Source organism: Lactuca serriola, chromosome 7 (genome assembly GCF_051521515.1).
Source record: "Lactuca serriola cultivar US96UC23 chromosome 7, Lser_US96UC23_V15, whole genome shotgun sequence".
NCBI lineage: Eukaryota > Viridiplantae > Streptophyta > Magnoliopsida > Asterales > Asteraceae > Lactuca > Lactuca serriola.
The window spans coordinates 46,423,492-46,433,523 of NC_136414.1; positions in this window are offsets into that span (position 1 = coordinate 46,423,492).

Here is a 10,032-nt window from a genome sequence, read left to right on the forward strand (position 1 = left end):
CATCAGAGCATCGCATTTTCTCATAATTGTAGCATCAATTGTACCATGTGACTTTAGTCTTTAAATCCATCCATTTACTAACAATATCGGGTTTTAGTCGTTCTTGTCCTTGTCCCACCTTATAGTTGAACAAAGCTACTAAGCGGGAGCATTCATCACTAAGAAGGCAATTAAGGGAAGTCATTACCGGTAGACGCTCGTAAACGGTAATCCAACATCGTGTTAGGAACAACACCTCTGTTGTCGTCCATGGAGCAGATGCATTAGACAGATTAGCGGCATTTGAAGATGTTGGTACATTGGATGCCATTTTGTGAAATGATCCCTTACCCCTAATTCGGACGTATAGATACGTGCTTTAGTATATATAAAAAGATAGGTAACACGGACTGACCATTCGCTCTGCGGACTGACAAGTCAGTAACGCGGACTGACAAGTCAGTAGCACGGACTGACCATTCGCTTTGTAGACTGACAAGTCAGTAACGCGGACTGACAAGTCAGTAGCGCGGACTGACCATTCCTTTTGTGGACTGACAAGTCAGTAGCGCGGACTGACTATTCGCTTTGCGGACTGACAAGTTAGTAGCGCGGAATGACAAGTCAATAACGCGGACTGACCATTCGCTTTGCGGAGTTGAAGGGTCTATATATTGTCATGGATGATCGTCAGATATTTGCGGACTGTCATGTCTATATAAAACGACAAACAATAATGTATCACTTCATCTGAGGTATTTTAGTTCATGTACTTTGTATGTTTTACAATGGTTCAAACCGATGGACAACTAACGAGTATTTGCTTTTAACTCGTTCATATATTAATGTCAAAGAGAACACTAGTTTGGAGGATAGAATGTTTTATGTCCTATTAATGAATATCTTCAACAATGACGCTGAAGTCACCATACAAAATCATCGCAACACGCTTGATATAGCTGCAAAATGGTATGAATTGAAAACAGAAGTTGTGTTATTCAACGATCTTTATAATAAGATTGAAGACGATCGTGTGAATGATACTGAGGAAGACATCTTGGAGGCGGCTAAAGAAGAATACAAATCCATTAGCAATGGACAGAGTTTCGAGTTTGAAGGCCCTTGGAATCTTTTGAAAGATGTCCCGTTTTTTTAATTAGTACTGCATTTTGTATTGTTCTTGTATTGGTTTATTTATATTTAATATGGTATTTATCCTTTATTTTTTGAAAATTAATTCACCAACAAATGTTACGAAACCATACATTCAAATAACATAATCTGACAAACAGGTTACACGGACTGATAAATAAGTTACGCGTACTAACAAGTCATTTACGAGGACTGACAAGTAAGTTCTGCGGAATAATGTATACTAATTCCTTATAAATTGGACAACCATGACGAAAATTTACAAGGTGTCGAAAGTTGTGAAAATGAGTTTAGACAATCAGGTATTAAGGAAAAGTTTCTCCAGCCTACCGACTTTTTTCCATAATCTGCAAAGAACCAATCCTAATACCTTTACGTACATTACGAAGCTCAGTACATTCGTTTCCAAATTTGTTTCGTGGCATTGGGATGCGTGGTATGTACTCCCTTATACTAAATAAATATTTAGTTATTTCAAGTTGTTAGATGCCTAATATTCTTATGTTGACTTACAGATTCGTATGTTTCTCACGTCTATGATACCAATCATATTCGTTGGTCAAGTACCTCTAATTGGGGCTTATGTAAGATCTATGTACATTGCTGTTGCTTTAGATGGAAATCATGAACCCCTTCTCATAGCGTTTGCTTTGGGAACCACAAACCGTGACAATTCAAGGTTATGGTTCATGAGGAGGCTTAAAGAATGTTTAGGTGACAATACAGAAGTTGGTTTCATAAGCCATATGTTTGATTCTATAGACTTTGCAGTTCAAAGAGTCTACCCTGATTCATATCATGGCTATTGTTGTAAAAATATAGCCGAGAAAATACGCGCTTCCATCGGAAGCAATACAGTCGTAGAGCAGTTGTTCTGGAAGACTTGTAAAGCATATAATTTATCTCATTTTTATGCATGTTTGAACAACTTAAAAAATGAGGTTAATGTGAATGATCTTCATTGGCTTGACAATATTCCGATTGCAAAATGGGTACGGGCTTGTTTTCCAAGAGTACATTTCAATGTTAAATTCATTGACATTCCCGATGTTGTCAATTGGTTTAAAACAAACACGCATGAGTTTCCAATAACAACGATCATTGAAATGGTCCATGACTCGATGTAAGCAGTGTATCTTCAACGTGCTGCGTTTGGAGGTAATTATAAGTTATGACATCACTCAAATGGTGAATTGATATGTTATTATACGTTATGACATCATAATTTTTGTTTTTTGATTCAGTTCATTTCACAGAGGATTTTCATAGTATTCTAACCCCTTATGCACTTAAGGTAATTCATAAAAGATTTATCCACTCGTATGGTTGTAGGATTACATATATTGTTGGCGACAGATATGAAGTGACTAAGTATTCAAGAACCGAATCTGTCCAATTAGACTGTGGTATTTGTAGTTGCGGTAAATGGAAAAAATGTGGTATATATTGTGAGCATGCTATAGCTTCACTACAAAGACTCAAAATTGCAGAAATCCATCAAATGGTAAATTTAAAGTTAAGTACAGCGGTGTATCGAAATGCTTATCAAACTGAGACGGTCAATCCTATTTCAAACCTTAGGCATTGGGAAATACCAGATGAAAGTGTTGTGGTCTTACCTCCACGACAATTAAATTGAACTGTATTGTATAGATCACAACGAATATTAGTTTGTATTCAGTTGTATGTTAACCGTAGTTGTAATGGTTTGTTGCCATTCTTTACTTTTTAATAAAAAATGTTTACCTTTAAATAAATATTTGTATTCCCATAATTGTAATGTATGGATGACAACGACTAGACAAAGAGCTCTGCGGACTGACAAACATTATTGCGGACTGACAACAACTCTCTGCGGGGTGGAAGGGACTATATATAGTCATGGATGGTCGATGGATTTTTGGTATAGAGTTATAAATTCTTTTAAAATTTAAAATGAGTTCGTCTTCAACTGTGTATATTTGCTCGTGCAATGAAGTTGATTGTTTCTATTGTGGTCCGATCGACCCTTTTGTTGCCCCATCACCAGATTTAAGAGAGCCATACATGTAGGAGGATACTTTGAAACAACTAGAATGGGATGAAGAACAACAAAAAAAAAGATAAAGACTCATCTTGAGCTCTCACTGAACGTCGTGACCTTATTGCGGCGGAGTGCAAAGATGTTGAGGAAAGGATGGCGATTACTAAAAAAAATGAAAGATCATGAAGAATGGATAGGCAAAAGGACCGTATGAAAGATAAAATAAGAATTAGCGACGACTACATAACAATGGAGAAAAAAATTATCCTTTGCAATTCCCTTAAGTTAATTATTGTTCTTGTACGTTTACTATATGTTTCTGGTTTGTTGAATGTATTATCTTCGAGTATTAGTTATTATTCTACTAGTAATTATGCACTAATATAATCATAATATTACCCATCATCTTGAAAATAAACACACCATTTCAAAGTACACAAATTAATGTCCTCTAATACAAAACACAGTTAACTATAAATACAACATCAATCATTCAAATCAAATGTTGAACAATAGTCTTCTCTCCACGTCCCACTCGTCCAACGCGTCTCTTGTGTCCCATGCGTCTCTAGCGTCTCCTGAGTCCCTTCTGTCCCTTTCCCTTTTGTGTTACTACCTATAGCCTTTTTTGTTTCTTTGGGACCAATGTCGGACAAGTCGCTGCATTATGTGTTGTACTATGACATCTATTACACCTTCTTACTATAGGTTACTTACCTTGTGACGGGATACGATTTCTGTTTCTCGGTCTACCAGCTTGACGTGTATCCATTATTGGGGGTTTAACAACCATCATCTCAGTAGGAATCTCCTAATCACACGGTTCTGGAAGGAGGTAAACAGGCTCATCGTACGTACTTCGGTACGTTTCCATTTTGTAAGCATCTATAGCCAGATGTCCGAAGTTAGTTTTCTTTAAGTGCTTCAAGACCATTATGACATGACCACAAGGCAACCCAGTTCCTTCCCAATATTTGCATGTACAAGTCTCTTGCCTCAGATCCACTATGCCACCATGTTTGAAATCATGAACTTGATATATTGCATCTGAAACACCAAAAACGGACCATCCTGTCGTACGCTCTTCGTTTTTACTAACTACTTTTTCAGCCCACTCGGTTAGCACTGTTGAACGTTTTCCTGTAAAGAAGATATATATATATATATAATTAACTAATTATTTGACCTAATTAAAGTGAAAATTAAATTCATACCTCCTTCGATGCGACGCTTGTTACACCATTCCTGTGAAAGACGACGGAAGAACTCAAGAAGGGGTATTATAGGCATCTTCCTTGCATCTACAGATAAAGCATTCATGGACTCTGCACTGTTCGAGGTCATGTAATCGTAACATTTCGACGGTGAATATGCTCTAGTCCATTTAGCACGGGGAATTTCACTTAGATACGTTGCTACTTGCGGCCTAGTAGAACGGAATATATACCACAATTCTTCAAAAACATTTCTTTTGTAAGCTTTCACAAGCCTCCAAAACAACACTTTTGTTTTATCATTTTTCCCAAACCTGTGTACTATGTTTCCTAGTAGATGAAAAGCACACAAGTCATGATGAGCATGTGGAAAAACATTTTCAATACTAACCTGAATTGCATCAGCCTTATCGGTTACAAAAGTCAATTCTTGACAATCACCAAAACATTCATACAACTTTTCAAGAAACCATGTCCAAGTAAGATCACTCTCTTTTCTGCATATTCCGTGCGCAAGGGGCAGTATCTGGTTGTTCCCATCCATAGCTACTACATGCAATATGGTTCCCTTAAAATCATCATTCAAATGGGCATCATCCATAATTATAACTTTACGACAAAAACGTTTGAACGCTCGTAGCTACAATATATAAAAATGGAACACATAAACACTCTATAATTTTTTAAAAAAATATATATATTAAATGACAAGTTTTTTGTATTTACCGTGCTCCCAATGGCATATAAACAACACTCAAAACATTCTTCAGAATCTGTTTGAATATACACCACTGTACCGGGATTATGCCTCTTCAAATTGTGAAAATAAATAGGAAGTTTGGAAAAACATTCTTCAGAGGATCCCAACAATAGTTCCATAGCATATTGTTTTGCACGCCATGCTTGTTTATAATCTACATTGATTTCCAGCAAAGCATTCAAATCCCTTGATATTTCATTAGGCCTCCAAACCTTGGAACGAGTTTTTCCCATAATCTCATGCAATATAGTACCCATCACTTTTTTATTAGCATGCTTATGATTAGGGTGTATCTGTAATGACGAACATGTGTGCACGTTGTTGAAAGTCCTGATTTCAAATTCATCAGTGGGATCAAGGCATCTTGCATATAAACTCCAACTACAGTTCTCAATTTCACAATATACCTCATAACGATTTTTGTTAGAATGTTTGGTCTTAAACTGAAACTTTTCTCTGGTTGCTTTAAGACTCAAAGAAAAAATTAGTTGTTGTTTGTTATCATATGTTTGACGAACAAACATATGATCATTTGGACCTAAACTGTGAAATGGTCCGGGTTCAACAATAGGATCAGGACAATCACGTATGGGACGCATACCGTAAAATATGTCTGAAGCTTTTTTCCCGTGTGTGAACTCATCTTCTGACCATCCTTCATTTGACTCTTCACCGTCTGAGAATGTTTTGTCAGCGAGTCTTCCAAACTCATATAAATTTTTTTCTTCAACCTTATTCAATGCTACAGTTTCTTTTTCTGGACACTCTTCAACATTATCAGATACAATGTTTTCAACATTGTATGGTACAACTTTCTCAACCGCTTCTGTCTGTTCGACCAATCCCTGAAACACCTCTAAATACAAATGCACAATCTCCTTCGTTTCAGAAATTACATTTCTGAGTTGATGAACATCTGCTTCATCTAAAATATTAATAACATACCCATGAACCGGGTGTTGAAATGACAATGATATATTACTACTGAACACATTAGCCTTACTTTTAACCAAATCAAACAATATTCGACAATCAAAATTTGGCGGAAGCAGTAAACCCAAGTTGTTTAACTTTGGTCTAACGTAGGTGTTAATCTCATTACTTATTTGTCAAAAAACCCCAGTACATAAAATAACAAAACTCATATTTGTTTTTGAAAATCAGATGAAAAAGAAGTGATATATCGACCAAAATGGAACTAAAAATATGAAAAGAAACTTAGTATCAAAAAACCCTTCAAAATGTCATTCCAACCACCAATTCCGCAGAGATATTACTCTCTCCGCAGAGCTCCGCGTCGACGTCTCCGCAAACGAATTTATGAGATTCAAACAACCCTCTCCGCGGAGCTCTTGTTGTATCCGCAGAGAGCCTATGCGGAGCACTATTATAAAGGCTAAAAAAATCATATTTTCGACCATTCCGCAGAGATGACGTCAGTCCGCGGAGGGTCCTCCGCGGAATGCGTGACAATATCTGGAAAAACCGTTTTTTGTGACTAAATTTATGAATTTACCCTATTTTTTGGCTATTAGTGGTATTTTCCCATAAATAAATAAATCAACATGTGTTTGTTCCTTTTGCATTCGATACATTTGGTTTTTTCGCACCAGAAGCGGTGGAACTCCTTAATAGAGTCCAACGGGTCATGCATTCTAATGTCATATCTCCTAGATTCACAAATGTTGTTTTCAAAAGAATTGGTTTTGCATCCAGAAAGGGCTAGCGGCGCAGCTTGTTGCCCGTTTGCCTTCAATCGATATGTATTGAACTTTCATTAAATAAATAAATAAATAAATAAATAAAGGGTATCAAACTAGAAGCAAACGAAGACTTGGAAGGAAGAAGAATGGAATCGTGAAAGGGAATGTGGCAACTGGCAGATTCCGACAATCCGAGTATCCGACCCTTTCCACTTCCACTTTGAACGTTGGATTCCGCCTGCTTTTCCACACCTGGCCCCACAATCAATCTCAACAGCTCTAAATCAATACCACATAGGGCCCACTGGTATCAACGGCTCCAACACAATTCTCGTATTCTTACAAAGTTTGGTCCCTAAACTCTTTAAACTTTCATTTTCTACCACATTTAAAAGTCTTATTAATAAAATGATCCTTTTTCTTTGTTAATGTTAATCAATCTTCTTTCAAAATCATTTGCAATACATACATGATAAGTAGAAAGGTAACTACGTTCCAATAAATGGTCTCATCATCTCATGATGGATGTTGGAAAGTACATCATAATACTTATATCTTTATTTTTATATGTTATATTGATTCTTATATCTTTATTTTTGTATAATATAATTGTAGATGTTATATGAAAATTAACTTAGAACTTATTTTTAGCAAGATGTATGCATTTATATTTCACTAGGTTACAACCTTAAATCTTGGATTAAGTGAGTTAATTTTGGATTAAAATAATAATTCTAAAAAATGTCCGTAGAGGGATTTATACCAATTCATACCAAATATATGTATATCTATTTTTGTATCATTTAAAGTCACAGGAATTTAAAAGTGCGGAAATTTTTGTATTCTAAAGGAAGGGCATTATAGTAAAATCATAATTGCAGACTTGTAAAATTCTGTAATGATAGGAGTGACACGTGGATGGAGGTTTCTTTTATTAAAAAGGAAGATTTGTTTATTCATTTTTTGTTTCTAAGAAAATTACTTGTTATATATTTATTCATTTTTTTATTATATAACATGAGATATCATTTTTGTAATGTTTCCAACTCTAATCCACTCCTATTGTTTTACCAAAGACAAAGTTAGAACATGGAGATGCATATTTAAGTGTAAGTTGCAAAGTACTCTCTTGTTTCTTTTTAATTAATAAAAGACCTTAATAACAAATAACATATTCAAATAATTTTTTAATGATAACATTATAAACGGTTGAATGTTGATGTAATAATACGTAAGTCCGGCCTGACATTTCGGAGACTTTGTGCAAAAACTAAAGTAAGGCCCCATAAAAAATTTGTTGTGAATATTCTTAACTACATTTGTTACCACTAATTCAAAACATAAAGTTGTTAAAAAACATCTCATAAATTCGTTCCCACAAAATAATGACTTCACTCATTGGTAATCAAATAAAATTGTAAAACTGTTATAAACACTTTTCGAAAAAAAAAACAACAAATTATTATTTTCTAAACATCGACCTTCTAGCATTTTTAGAAGAAAATTTATTTATGAGACTTTCATCTATGAGATTTTTTATTACTTTTTGGTGAGTTTATAAAATATAAAAACATTGTTTAAAATTTATAAAGAAAACAGATTTGCATTTTTTTATATAGATATTTTCATTAAATTATTGATAAATTTTAAATTTATGATTAGATTTTGATTTATGTTGATTTTTTTCAAAATTAAAATGTATCTAAAATTGGAACCAAATGTTACTGGACTAATTTTATTTATTGATAAAACATAAAAATAGATTTTACAAAAAAACCAATACTATAACTATAAATTATCTCAAAAATCGGAGGGCCCCTAAGATCGAAGGTCCGGTGAAATGTTTTGATAACAATACGGTCCAACAAGATTAGATGTGTATAAGATTTGCTATCTTCAACAATGTTAACTAAAAAAGAGCATCAAACATTATTATTTTTTAACAAAAATCGATCATTGCTCAATTTAGAAAGTTAAACTTTGTTAATACTAAACTTTACACATATGACTTAGTCTAGGGGGTGTTTTTGTAAACCACTAAAAAGGCAGTCTTCCTGGAAATGAACCAGCTTCACGAGGACCCACTTCTGCAATCATTGACCCAAGAAGACGCGCTACCGTAATTGCCCTCAACATATCTTTTTCAAAGATTCACTAATACCCCCTACAATTTTCTAAATTAACATTTCGTTTCTTTTTAATGAAGAAATGGTAATATAATAAAATTGTAAAGTTAATTTAGGTAATTCTTTTGTTCTTTTATCATGCATATATTTTCTTCAATTTCAAACGGATCTCATTAAAGAGTGAAAATTTAAATCTAGATAAAAACTTACAAATAGATTTAAAAAAAAAAAAAAGATATGGTGAATGCCGATATTTAAGGTAAAAATCTTGGTGTTGCAAGTAATTTCCATGATTTTAGGATGAATGATATTTCTTATAAATAAAATTTGAAAATATTACGAATAAATAAGGCATGTTGGTGATAAACATAATTATCAAGAAAATGTCACGGTTTTTTCAATAAATAACTCAAGAATAAAAATATTTATTTTTTAAAAAACCAAAGAAATAATCATGGTCAACTTTAGCTACCTAACATTTAGGACTTGATCAACAAACATGTCATGACTTCTCACAAACTCAAGGACTATAACCATAACATAACCAAAAGCCCAAGGGGCATAATCGTCAATTCATCCATCTTTGTAACCTTCAACGGCTCTTCTTCGAGTTACCCTACCCTCACAAACCAATATAAATACCTCTAAAGGTGCATCCGCCTTCCAAACATTATATAACAACTACAAATACAAGAACATATACAAAGGCTAAAAAAATGGAAGAAAAAATTGAAGAAAAAAAGCCTTTATTTATGTTCGGTTTCAAGAGGTTGCAAGGGAAGAATCGAAAGGGAATATGGAAGAGATTGGGGAACTCAGGGCTTCGATGGAAGAGCAAGTTCAATGTGCATCGATGGTTTGTTGATCGTTTTCTTTTCAAGATTCTTTCGGGTGTAGAAGCAGTTGTTTTGGTATCCACACTTGTTTTCTTCTACCTTTGTTGTGGTTGCCATATCTGATTTGTTAACCATATGTCATCGGTTTAATTGAGTCAGATACTGATATTGATACTCATTGATGAAAATGATGAACTGTATCTATGGAGGTTTCAACATGCACAAGAATTGATGATTAT